Source organism: Haemaphysalis longicornis, unplaced genomic scaffold, assembly GCF_048455015.1.
Source record: "Haemaphysalis longicornis isolate Haplotype H1 unplaced genomic scaffold, Haemaphysalis longicornis Haplotype H1 scaffold_2, whole genome shotgun sequence".
NCBI classification, from domain to species: Eukaryota; Metazoa; Arthropoda; class Arachnida; order Ixodida; family Ixodidae; genus Haemaphysalis; species Haemaphysalis longicornis.
The window spans coordinates 180,731,881-180,745,775 of record NW_027526295.1 but is presented as its reverse complement, the minus strand read 5'-3'; the positions used below and the strand labels follow the sequence as shown (position 1 = coordinate 180,745,775).

The 13,895-nt window shown below is 47.6% G+C and overlaps 1 protein-coding gene and 1 pseudogene across 1 annotated transcript in view; one reads left to right on the top strand and one right to left on the bottom strand.

Annotated features, from left to right (window-relative positions):
• The first annotated feature begins 5,083 nt into the window (after window positions 1-5,083).
• LOC144167544 (uncharacterized) overlaps window positions 5,084-13,895 on the top strand; it is a 57,460-nt gene continuing 48,648 nt past the window's right edge. Inside the window, exon 1 of the mRNA XM_077696778.1 lies at window positions 5,084-5,208. The gene's annotated coding sequence lies outside the window, so the exon portion shown is untranslated. The remainder of the gene's footprint in view (window positions 5,209-13,895) is intronic.
• LOC144168432 (cyclin-dependent kinase 1 pseudogene) lies at window positions 9,812-12,835 on the bottom strand (annotated as a pseudogene).

The following is a 13,895-nucleotide window of genomic DNA, read 5'->3' as shown; positions in this document are numbered from 1 at the left end:
TTGTATTGTGCCGGTAAGCCGTTCCATTATCGTGCGGCAATATGTGTCTGCTCGTTGAAGAGTAGGCAAGTGAGACCGGCCGTCATTAAATGCTGTGTGGTTGACGGGTGCGATAGGGAGGGCGGTATCGGGTGGCGATGACGTGGAAGTCCTCGACGACTCAAGAGGGCACCGAGAAATTGCGTCCGCGTCGAGGTGCTTTTTCCCGGACTTGTAAGTGACGGTGAAATCATACTCCTGAAGTCGGAAAACCCAGCGTCCGAGGCGCCCTGATAAATTTTTGACTGTCTGCAACCAGCATAACGCGTGGTGGCCAGTCACTACTGTGAAGTGGCGTCCATATAGGTATGGTCGAAATTTCTGGAGCACCCAAACCACAGTGAGACATTCCTGCTCACTTATGGGTTAATTTTTCTCAGCAGTACTTAGTGAACGACTGGCGTAAGAAATAACGCGCTCTCGATCTTTGCCATGCGACTACAGTAGAACAGCGCCAAGTCCGTGGCCACTGGCGGCCGTGTAGAGAATTACAGGTCTGGACTCGTCAAAATGGCAGAGGACCGGCCCAGAGGTCAGCGCGGTCTTCAGCTGTTGGAAAGCTGCTTCGCAATCATCTGTCCAGACGAAGGGAGTTCCAGAGTTAAGGAGTATGTGGAGGGGCGAAGCTATAGAAGCGAAATTCTGGACAAAGCGTCGAAAGTAAGACGCCAGACCAAGAAAGCTACGCAGAGATTTTTGCTGCTGGGGCCGTGGGAAGTTAACCAGTCAGCTACCACTGCTCACTTTGAAGCTGTCTTAATTGTTCCCCTCTGCTGTGTTTCCTTAGTTTCGAATTCGCCCTCTGACCCACCACGACCTGCTTTTTCCGCCACTATCAGCTCCGACCTCTCTCCGGGACAAGCCAATTCTTTGCTGGACCTCCTACAAAGGCACAAATCGATATTCGATTCTCAGAGTACCACACTCGGTCAAACATCCGTAACCACTCATCGAATTGAAACAGATGGTTCACAGATAATTCGCCGCCGACCATACCGCGTCTCTTCTGAGCGGAAAGTCATTAATGAAAACGTCGCCGACATGAAAACGTCGCCAACATATATATATATATTTATATATATATATATATATATATATATATATATATATATATATATATATATATATATATATATATATATATATATATATATAGCAGAACAGAGAGATACGGGACGAGGGACTCGGTAAAGACACATATCAAGGTTGCAGTCGTCATTGCCAGTGCTATTCGGCTTTTTTCGAAATATTTAATAGGGCCGAATGACGTGTGCTTGTCACGTTTCTTTGATTCATTGATAAATAAGCGAAAATATAAGTCGAGAAAAAATCCGCCGTTTTTCCGGGAGCGGGACTCGAACCCACATCTCCGCATAACCGGTGCGGTGCGTTAACCAATTACGCTATCCCGCAGCGGCTTCTCTCTCGACTTTTAAAGCGGGGGTTTATATTTACAAGAGCTCTGAGGCCGGTCAACTAGCGCCGCCCCTCGACTACCGCGGGAGACGTAGAACGTCTTCTTTCCCAGCGGCCGCCACGTAGAACGTGGTCGGAGGTCGGGGTTAGCAATTGGCATATCCGAACTGCTGGAGCCAGTGCCTCGTAATGCATGTAGCAGAACAGAGAGATACGGGACGAGGGACTCGGTAAAGACACATATCAAGGTTGCAGTCGTCATTGCCAGTGCTATTCGGCTTTTTTCGAAATATTTAATAGGGCCGAATGACGTGTGCCTGTCACGTTTCTTTGATTCATTGATAAATAAGCGAAAATATAAGTCGAGAAAAAATCCGCCGTTTTCCCGGGAGCGGGACTCGAACCCACATCTCCGCATAACCGGTGCGGTGCGTTAACCAATTACGCTATCCCGCAGCGGCTTCTCTCTCGACTTTTAAAGCGGGGGTTTATATTTACAAGAGCTCTGAGGCCGGTCAACTAGCGCCGCCCCTCGACTACCGCGGGAGACGTAGAACGTCTTCTTTCCCAGCGGCCGCCACGTAGAACGTGGTCGGAGGTCGGGGTTAGCAATTGGCATATCCGAACTGCTGGAGCCAGTGCCTCGTAATGCATGTAGCAGAACAGAGAGATACGGGACGAGGGACTCGGTAAAGACACATATCAAGGTTGCAGTCGTCATTGCCAGTGCTATTCGGCTTTTTTCGAAATATTTAATAGGGCCGAATGACGTGTGCTTGTCACGTTTCTTTGATTCATTGATAAATAAGCGAAAATATAAGTCGAGAAAAAATCCGCCGTTTTTCCGGGAGCGGGACTCGAACCCACATCTCCGCATAACCGGTGCGGTGCGTTAACCAATTACGCTATCCCGCAGCGGCTTCTCTCTCGACTTTTAAAGCGGGGGTTTATATTTACAAGAGCTCTGAGGCCGGTCAACTAGCGCCGCCCCTCGACTACCGCGGGAGACGTAGAACGTCTTCTTTCCCAGCGGCCGCCACGTAGAACGTGGTCGGAGGTCGGGGTTAGCAATTGGCATATCCGAACTGCTGGAGCCAGTGCCTCGTAATGCATGTAGCAGAACAGAGAGATACGGGACGAGGGACTCGGTAAAGACACATATCAAGGTTGCAGTCGTCATTGCCAGTGCTATTCGGCTTTTTTCGAAATATTTAATAGGGCCGAATGACGTGTGCTTGTCACGTTTCTTTGATTCATTGATAAATAAGCGAAAATATAAGTCGAGAAAAAATCCGCCGTTTTTCCGGGAGCGGGACTCGAACCCACATCTCCGCATAACCGGTGCGGTGCGTTAACCAATTACGCTATCCCGCAGCGGCTTCTCTCTCGACTTTTAAAGCGGGGGTTTATATTTACAAGAGCTCTGAGGCCGGTCAACTAGCGCCGCCCCTCGACTACCGCGGGAGACGTAGAACGTCTTCTTTCCCAGCGGCCGCCACGTAGAACGTGGTCGGAGGTCGGGGTTAGCAATTGGCATATCCGAACTGCTGGAGCCAGTGCCTCGTAATGCATGTAGCAGAACAGAGAGATACGGGACGAGGGACTCGGTAAAGACACATATCAAGGTTGCAGTCGTCATTGCCAGTGCTATTCGGCTTTTTTCGAAATATTTAATAGGGCCGAATGACGTGTGCTTGTCACGTTTCTTTGATTCATTGATAAATAAGCGAAAATATAAGTCGAGAAAAAATCCGCCGTTTTTCCGGGAGCGGGACTCGAACCCACATCTCCGCATAACCGGTGCGGTGCGTTAACCAATTACGCTATCCCGCAGCGGCTTCTCTCTCGACTTTTAAAGCGGGGGTTTATATTTACAAGAGCTCTGAGGCCGGTCAACTAGCGCCGCCCCTCGACTACCGCGGGAGACGTAGAACGTCTTCTTTCCCAGCGGCCGCCACGTAGAACGTGGTCGGAGGTCGGGGTTAGCAATTGGCATATCCGAACTGCTGGAGCCAGTGCCTCGTAATGCATGTAGCAGAACAGAGAGATACGGGACGAGGGACTCGGTAAAGACACATATCAAGGTTGCAGTCGTCATTGCCAGTGCTATTCGGCTTTTTTCGAAATATTTAATAGGGCCGAATGACGTGTGCTTGTCACGTTTCTTTGATTCATTGATAAATAAGCGAAAATATAAGTCGAGAAAAAATCCGCCGTTTTTCCGGGAGCGGGACTCGAACCCACATCTCCGCATAACCGGTGCGGTGCGTTAACCAATTACGCTATCCCGCAGCGGCTTCTCTCTCGACTTTTAAAGCGGGGGTTTATATTTACAAGAGCTCTGAGGCCGGTCAACTAGCGCCGCCCCTCGACTACCGCGGGAGACGTAGAACGTCTTCTTTCCCAGCGGCCGCCACGTAGAACGTGGTCGGAGGTCGGGGTTAGCAATTGGCATATCCGAACTGCTGGAGCCAGTGCCTCGTAATGCATGTAGCAGAACAGAGAGATACGGGACGAGGGACTCGGTAAAGACACATATCAAGGTCACCATGCATATATATATATATATATATATATATATATATATATATATATATATATATATATATATATATATATATATATATATATATATAATACGCCAAGAAAGCATAAATTGCGCACTGATTTCGCATGCACCTTATAGCTTTTCTTTGGATAATTCACAAAGCCTGACAACCAACCTTCCGGAAGTGGCTGCAGTGGTGAGTTGGACACCATTCCGACTTCCTTTGTTTTTTTATCGTACGGAGTTTATAACGTACGCTCGTTTGTGCGACTTGTGTGCTAGCTGCGTCACAAAGAACCAGAAAACAAGGTAACACCAAACTTTGGTACACAAATGGTAGTAATGCACGACTTGCGTGTTCCTGTGAAATTCCAAAACGAGAATGCTTAATGTTTAAACGCCTAACATAGAAGGCAGCCTTATTTATGGCGGGTATGCCAGCATGTCAGGATGACAGCGTGCTGGAGGCTAATAGCTTTTCGAAACTGTTCGAAACCTCCGAAATATATGCTAGAAAGAATTCGGAACGATAATATTGCGAGAAAATGCAATGTATTCGAGAATTCCCGGCATTGGTCAGGACGCTTCAAGGCAACGCACGGGTGGAATCAGCGCACAGGTGAACGCAATGGTCTACCACAGGAGGCAGCGCAATGGCGACGGAGCGGGTGCCTCCAAATTGTCGAGAAGGTGTGAAATTTGGTGCAGGGCGGAGCCAAAGTTGTTGCCGTGCTTGAAATACCCCAATATATTGCTTTAATTCCGATTTTTCCCGCTTAAACGTTTTAGCAAATCCCCGCGCCGTCACCATGCATCGACATTTTTAGTATTGCTAACGAAAACAAGCCCGTCATTTTGGCGCAGCGCTTGAGCAATCCATATGCACCAGCGCTCAAGCTGCGTATTTCTCATCGCTGTCGCTGAATCAAGCGGACGTGCCGCGTATCACATGACACCTCTGTATTTCGGACCCATCCCCAGTAAGGGATATGTACGCTTCCTTCGGTTCACTTTACTTCTGGTTTCACTTTTCCGGCGGCCGCAGCCAAACCTCTACTCCACATTCTGTGCCGAGTAGGTATCGTCGCTCACGCCGCAGCCGACATTTTTGTCTGTGTAAAGGTACGGAGAGGAGCAGCGCGTCCCTTTGGAGAACACTGGGGCGCTCGTTTGCTTTGTCATAGCGTCAGTAAGTGTATCTAATCGTGAGTGCTTTTCAAACTTCATATTTATCATTCCTTCCATCGGTTGTTTTGTTCATTCACCGGTTTTATTTACCGCTTCGGTGGTTATATCTACAGCTACCCGAGATCGCGTTGTTCGCATGAACCGATCATTTTTATTGCCGTCGTAATCGCGTTCATAGAAGATTGGCATATATGCGATATATAAACCATCATAATTTCTAAAGTCATCTTCGCCGACCACCGCACACAGTAACAGTGTCCCAAGCAACCATTGTCAATGTCGCTGTGTTGTCCTAGACCACGAATAAATTGGCGAAGGCGCTAGATGTAAACCATCATAAACTGTAGCCCAGTTTTTATCGACGCGAGATCAACCAGCAGCAGCCCATAGCTAGCGCAGCCTTTTTCTTACGCGTTCTACATACGGGGCCCATCAGTTTTTGCCGCGACAGCTGTTATGGCCCATACTCCTCCCCCAGAGATTGCGTTGCGGCACGAAGTGACGCAATATCGCCCCTGGTGCCTCCTGCACTTTATCGCATAAGCAGGCACTTCGCGCTCATGTTATCCCGAGCCTGCAGAGGCTGTGGTATGAACCATATGACTCAACAACCAGCAGATATCCGTCGTGTGATCAAGGAAAGACGAGAGGGGTTGGAAGCACCCGCTGTTAAATGTCATCGCTTTGTCATTTGTGGGTGTGCGTGGGTGAGCGTGACTTGGTACAACGCGCGCAGGCGTTCACGTAATGTTAACGCCTTTTTCTCGAACGGAGAAAATCTGCTCTCACATCGAGGCTCATTATAAAAACATTCTCTTGTATAATTGTATTTTTCAACGGCGAAGCTGTTTACCTTTAGCTCCCATATGAATCCCCCGTATGCGCGCTAAAATCAGGAGGGAGCCGGGGTGTCATATCCTGCGCGGCTCACGTCCGTATCGGGGACCCGGCGACGCGTCGACAAGAATGCCGGCTGCAGATAAGGACGAGAAGGGCGGGATGACAGCGCATCAGTACTGGTTCACTGCAGTACCGAGAACACCGCGGGTGGGTAAGAAGGACCGCTGCAAACCGGAGGAGCGGAGGCAGGCGGGGCTTGTTGTTGTTGTAAGACCTTCATTCACAAACAAGGAGGCTTTGGGGCTTCTGGGGAAAGACGGGAGAGGAGTAACTAGGCTGAATTCATATTCTTCAGGACTGAACTATAGGTCTTGATGAGGGTTCACTGTAGCCCTTCGGCGGTCCGCAGGTGTAGTGCACGGCCCGAAGACCTTAGTAGGCTGTAGCGAGCTATATTCCACGTGTGAGACCCCTTTTTAACAGGAATTCAGCTATAGCGAGTAGAAGCATGGCTGCCAAAAGAGTCGGCAGGGTAGACAGAGATGTTGGGATTGGAGGGGGCGGGGACGGAATTTTCTATATCGCGCGTATGCGGGGCAGTACCAAGCCAGGTGTTGGAGATCTGCTGTGGCGAATGGCTGGAAGGTGTCCTTGTGACGTTGTACAACTTGTGGATGGTATCCGGTGGTGCGTAAGAGGCGTTAGTGTATAATTTATTTATGAAAAGCTCGGCGAATCGATTGGATTGGGGGGGGGTGTTGTAGTATGGTCAGTGGGCGCTAGCTGTGGAAGTCCAAGCTTCTTGGTCTTTGCAAGAGTGTGATGGTGGTGCTGCCGCAGGGACCGAGCCAAGAAGCCAGAAAGAGTGTGGCACCGGTGCCTGTACACGGGGGCCTGCGCTTCTGTAGTTACGACGTCACGCGCGTTGGAGGTTCTTCCGGCGTGAGAGCAGCAGCGGAGGTGCGGTGAACGAGGTGCGGTGAACGGTGGTGAACTGGAGGTGCGGTGAACGAGGCGGCGCTTGTGTCGTAGTAGTAGGGCGGTGCTTCCGCTTTATGACGGCGTATATTTAAAAAGTTGGCGAAGCTTGCCCTAGTGATGCAAGGCTGGAGAAATAGCGTAGCTGGGGGTCGACCTAGCTTCTTCCGGTTTTGCTAAGTTTTGCTAGGCTTTGCTAAGTTTTGCCAAGTTTTGCTACGTTATTGCTAGGCTAGTCTCGACACCAAGGCGTTCGCGCTGCGCTTCTTCTTCCTCGGGAGTTACATACTTCTTTGGCCTATTGATTTTTGCGGGAGTGTAAATAATGTGCTCGGCTCGTAGTCACAAGGCACCGAGCACACGTCGTCGACGGGGCGACACGAAGTCGGCGCAGTGACGTCATAGCTAGGCTCCGCTAGGCTCTGCCTTCGCAACTTAGCGAAGGTCGCGCCAGGCCGGGGAGCTTTTCTTCCCTTGCTTTTTTTTTTTTTGCTAACGACACCGGACCGCGGTCGAGCTTAAACAGCTCCGCTGTCTAAAGTGGTGTATGCGCGTTAGAGCGCCGTGTGAGGCTCGCGATATGCCGGTTTAGCAATAAAGCAATTTGTAACCTAATCAGTAGTGTTTTTGCAGCTACTTCACTCGGCATCCACTTCTTCCGGCGTGAAATGGCGAGTCCAATTTTTTGTGCAACCCCAAATACACATTGCTGGCCCGGAAACTGGTGCCGACGTGAACGCTCCTCAATTTTTTCTTTGTATGTATAAGAGTACTGCAATCACCGTCGTCTCCCATGACTACATCCCGCTTTGTCAAATTGGTGTGCTCAAATCAGTATTACCGCAACCACAGTTTTGCTTGCACATTTTGGAGAGAATATTTAGAACTTCAAAAATATTGAGTTCTTCTCTTTTTCTGAAATCGGGGACTACTCATGTATAAGCTTTATTCTGGAGAGCCGATTGCCTTGAAAGACGTTTAACTGCCTCCGCTGCGCTGTTTCCAGCTTGAACCACCTTTTTTTGGTACATAGAAATGCAAAACTCCCATTGGCATCACGGATAGAGAATGATCTCTCTACAATTTGTTGTTCATGCCACCACGGAGCCCCACTCTTACGCCGTCACAACTTTCTCCAAATGGGCATACAACCTTCCATCCTAACAAAAGTTTTCCAACTCCTCCTCCTCCTTCAGAGATGTCTAAGAATTCTGGAGATCACGAAGTCTCTGGGATTGATTGGTAAACCTTCTTATTTGCTAAATGCTTTAATCTCGATTACTGTGGCGGCCGCTTTTCTGATGGAGGTGCAAAGCAAGAACGCCCGTGTGTACCAGATTTCGGCGCACGTTAAAGAATCCCAGACGGTAAAAATCAATCCGGAGCCCTCCAATACGACGCGCCTCATCACCTGCGCTGCGTCGGCGCGTTAAACCCTACAATCAATCAATCAATCAATCAATCAATCAATCAATCAATCAATCAATCAATCAATCAATCAATCAATCAATCAATCAATCAATCAATCAATCAATCAATCAATCAATCAATCGATCGATCGATCGATCGATCGATCAATCAATCAATCAATCAATCAATCAATCAATCAATCAATCAATAATTCAGTCTCGATTGATGTCTCCGACAGATAATGACTTAAGTTTATATGAGACAAATTAGCCAGGCAGTCCCTCTTAATATGGTGCGTAATTTCGCCTGAGGACCCGTTGTCAAGTAACGCCTGTACATTGCAACATGACACACGGAAGCGTTGTCGTAAAGCGTAGTATTGGAAGCTGCAAATTTTCAGTTCGAATACAAAAACAAGAGCAAGAAACGTCGTGGCATTTTATTTTGTTTTAGGGTGCATAACGTTATCGACCATCGTAAGAAAATGTGTAAGCAGGCAGCTATAGACGTCCCCTTGTGATCAGTGCAGGGGCTAAGCCTGGGAGAAGTAACAGCGACCATGATTCGTATCCCTTACACTGGCGGTGAACGCGATACATTCAGGTGTTGTGCCAGCAGAAAAATTGGATATACCTCTCTGTGCTCTCAACACACCAGGGTTGCTTTTCAGATCGTTTGAAATAGCTGTAAAGAAGCACAGAGAATAAATTCTGTCGGAAAGAGCGAACAAACTTTCTTGCCTCAGCCCCCCGACTAATCCTCAATGCCTGAAATGATGCAGCTTAACCGTATATCTTACTTTACAGTAAAACAACTACATATTTGAAAATGTGTAAGCATATGGTCGGCTCGCTCAGTGCAGGTTTGCGTATACAAGAGTAAAGTCTAAATTATCGGTCCCAACTAGACGCTAATGACTCTTTTTCGCTCTGTCAGAACATACAGCATTTACAAAGCTTTTTAGTGCATTACTTCGCAGTTCATTACGTACTTATTTATTATTTACGTTATAACTATTGTTGCGGCATCCAGCGGTCTATTGACAGAAAGTACAGGGAATCCTTGTGAGGCAGCCGAAAGGCCCCCGGAATCCGGCTGCCTGGGGCGCGACTCAGTCTAAGTACAGGCGGCAAAAAGGCTCCTCGTCAGACGCCACCGTGCTGTGGTTGTAGCCTAGCATTTTGTTGAGTTGGTCGAAAGCCCTGTCCATGTCCGACACCAAGGTGGAGAGGATGTTCTCTTCCCAGCTGGGGAAGCTCGTGATATAGTCGGGAACCCCTGACTTCGGACGATTGGGGTGCCAAGGATGCGTCAAATGCGCACAGCTGATCAATCTCCGAAACTCCATGGAACAGGGGCTTGCGGACGTTCATGCTCAGCAATTTCAGCAATTTAAGGACGTTCAGCAATGCTCCAGATGTCGACAAGCGTCGAGTAGCGGTGAGCCTCAAGGAGGATCTCCGGAGACCGGTACCACAGTGTGACTACCTCGAGGGCGTAGGCCCGGAGCAGTCCTAAGTCGGCTACTTTTATGTTGCCCTTGTTGTCGACCAGCAGGGTTTTTGGTTTCAGGTCACGGTGGAGCCCACCACGCATGTGGCCGAACATGGTCGCATTCAGGATCTTCCGCAAGTATCTTCTCACAGCGTCCTTACTATAAAGTGTCTCCCTCTTGGGGATGCTCCTAGGGTGCTCTTTGAGATCCATGGCCACAAACTCGAACTCTGGGTATATTTTTTCGAAGCCCTCCGTCAGTCCGCGTTCCCGGCGGTCCGTGTGCTTGTGTGCCAACTCCCCGAGTAGGCGGATCTCTCGGATGGATGTTGGTGGTAGGACTTCATCCTCCGTATCGGGGCGAACCTACCTAAGCACCCCGATCTTGCAATTCCGTTTGTCCTTCTTGTACACAATACCATCAGTGCCTTCACCAATCTCTTCCTCCTTGATGCAGCTGTCCATTGCACCGTATAGCGATGAAAGCCCGCCTTCTGCTGAGAAGAACCAGGCGACCCGTATTTATCCCCTCCAGCGAACGTTTCAGGCGTAACAGGTGCGTTTGGCTATATCTAAAAACAAATGGTAGTGTCTATTATCACAGCAACCGTGAGAATTACCGTCAGGAATTTCTCACAGCAGTCGCCCGTCAGGAATTTCTCACAGCAGTCGTCTCTGATTGGCTACGCACGCCCCCTGGAGATTTTATGGGACGAACATTTACGAAGGTGTTATATCACTTGCTTTTAAAAGAGAAGGCTCAGGTTTGAGTCTGGCATGCTGAAGTTTTCTTTTTTTAGTTTCCGATATTTTTGATGTGTTCGATTATGGTGATTTTGTTAATGTTTTTTTTTTATTCTGGTTATTGTTATATCAGCAGATCCACGTACAGGACTTGTAGAATAGGTTGGATTAGGTTTAATATAGATTGTAGTCTGTGTCATTGAGGTGGACTAGGTTAGGATTGTTGCATTTGGGCTGTATTTAGGTAGGTTATGATACGTTAGGTTAGGTTTTGTTAGGTTACGTTGGGAGGTAATAATGTTCAGCGAATTTTAGGCCAGCCAACTTTTATAGAAACTGCCGTGAGAACTCCGCGGAGATAACTCTCGCGGTTGCCGTGAGATTAGACGCAGCCAAAAAAAATTAGAATGCCTGTCGAGGCGCGAAAATGGCGACCGGTCAGTAGTGAGCCGGTAGCACGTTTCTCTGTTTCCTCTTCTACGAGCTAGTGCACATCCCAGCATACACAATTCATCTGCTTCCTGCAGCACATATGGTTCTGGGTGCTTGGCCGCTGGACATCGCAATGATTAACAGAAAACACAGGCCAACAAAGGGAGGGGGGGGGGGGAAATAGAAGTAAGACTAGACAGACACGAGCACTGAACCAACAGTTTGCCGTAAAGTTTTGAGAGAACACCCTACCCCGAAACATCGCCCACCCACCTTTAGGAATGAAATATTCAATTTACTATACGAACCAGAAGATCACCCACTCCTCGAAATCGCGCTAGTGTCGACGCTTTCGAAAGCGATGGGAGCTCCCTCCGGAAAAACGTCCTGCGGCCGCGAACACTTCCGATGTCTCGATTTCGAACGAAACAGACACATCCTGTCCGGCTTCTTTACATGATATCTCCGCGGTTTTAGTTTGTGGTGAGGCCACTGTTGTGTCGTTTATCGCACCAGACCCGAAAGCTGGCCTATCCCGTATTGTTCCCTCGATATGTCGGTAGTTTGGGTGGGCGTTCTTTCGGAACTTTACGGTAATCAAAACATAGAACAACACACATATGAGCGGCTGCCACAACACAATCTACCAGTCATGATTCACGGGTTCGTGCGCAAAATATTGATCTCTTTCATCGATAGCGAAGAGAGGGGGGGGGGGGGGGGCTTACTTATTTGCTGAATGGCCTGTTTATGAACTCGGCATCAATAATCTCTTGTAATACTGCCGACGCATCTTTTGACAGCAGATGTTTACATCAGTCCCCGTCTCTACTGCGCTGAAACTTATGTTAATCATAGTAAGCCAGTGCCCGCCAAAACGGTTTCCACCTCTGCAGACGAAGCGCGCCCAGCGAATTAATTAGTGCGGCTACGACAGTGATTGAAGCTAGATATGCTCAACTTGGGTCTTGCGCGATCTGAACTCGTGGGGGGTGACTTTGACTATAGCGTAGTTTAAGTCGCTGAGCCGAGATAGCACGGCAAAAGGGGCGGAGTATGTAGACAAAAGTTAAACTGGAAGGCAGAGATTTGTACTCGGGTGGTGTGAAATCAACTATTGATCACATACACGCGGAATTGAGCTCCCATCAAATGAAACGTTTTTACATAGAGGATCGTAGCAGGTGGTCTAACCTTGTAGTATTACCCGCCGCGGTGGCTCAGTGGCTAAGGCGTTGCGCTGCTGAGCACGAGGTTGCGGGTTTGATTCCCGGCCGCGGCGGCCGCTTTTCTGATGGAGGCGAAAAGCAAAAACGCCCGTGTGTACGAGATTTCGGCGCACGTTAAGATCCCCAGGTGGTCAAAATTAATCCGGAGCCCTCCACTACGGCGCGCCTCATCGCCTTCGTTGCGTCGGCGCGTTAAACCCTACAATCAATCAATCAATTAACCTTGTAGTATTTGGCATACCTAAAGAACTTCATGAATAGGAAGCAGTACTGCGAGAAAAGGTTGTTAAAGGGGATTCACACGGAAGAGAAAATCCATCCATCCACACCCTCCCCGCGCCCCGTATCACGTGACCAAAATTTTACACAGGTCAGAGGAACGTTGTCAGATGATGGATGGTCTATTCACATTATGTACAGGTGGTTATGACAGAGTGCGCGTAGGCTGCACACCAGTCGCTCCTTCGTCGTCCTCGTCGTCGTCATCGTTGTCGAGGATGGTGGGCCATGACCCCATGGGGCCTTGTCGGCAACGTCCCGTGACATATATATATATATATATATATATATATATATATATATATATATATATATATATATATATATATATATATATATATATATATATATATATATATATATATATATATATATATATATATATATATATATATGTATATATATATATATATATATATATATATATATATATATATATATATATATATATATATATATATTAACTCTTATTTAGAGCCTACCAAAAAAGAACCTGTGCTTTCGTGGCGATACTTTGGCGCCGCTGCAGATATCTGTATAACAAACACACCATCCCTTCCTAAAGAAAGTCCAGAGAAGCGCGACAGCTTTCTGGCATCAAAACTGCGTCAAAAGTGCGTCCAACCTTCTCTAAAAGTGCGGCCAATCGATCGTCAAACTTACAAAGACCCAAATCGCAAACGAAAAATGAACCCATGCGACGCTTTTCTGCGCACTAAGTAAACGCATTCGCGAACAATCTAAATGTATACCGGTACGTGGTTTATGAGATTGAGATATAAAATTGTTCTTCTTGTAAACCATCGATGCGGGTATTGTGATATCTAAAACCGTTCCTTTTTCGCGATTTTCAAGTACCGCTGTGACACAATGGAAGACCGGTTTTACGCACTCGCCGTGAATCCAGAGATCCTATCAGAGTGTTTCGGCCGACCAACCGATCTGGGTGGCGGGAAACGCATTAGTTTTTTGACAGAGTGCCATCGGCCCAACTAAGAAAGATTTCGATTTAAAAATTTGTTAGTTGTAAGACGGCGAAATCATCGTCAAAATCTCTGGATTAGCAAAGTAATAATAACTTAAGGGGAAAAATCAAGTGCCTCAGAAGGAAGAATAAAACGGGATCTTCCCAGTATGTTGAATTAAAGGTTCAGTTGCTGTCTAAAGTCAAGAACTCGAAAAACCAGCATTTCAAAGCTACATGAGATTAAATCATTAAAACCTACCAACAAAAGTTTCTGGCCCAACTGAGTCAGACTAAGGAAGAGATTACGAAACTAAAAGTAAATAAAAAAAAT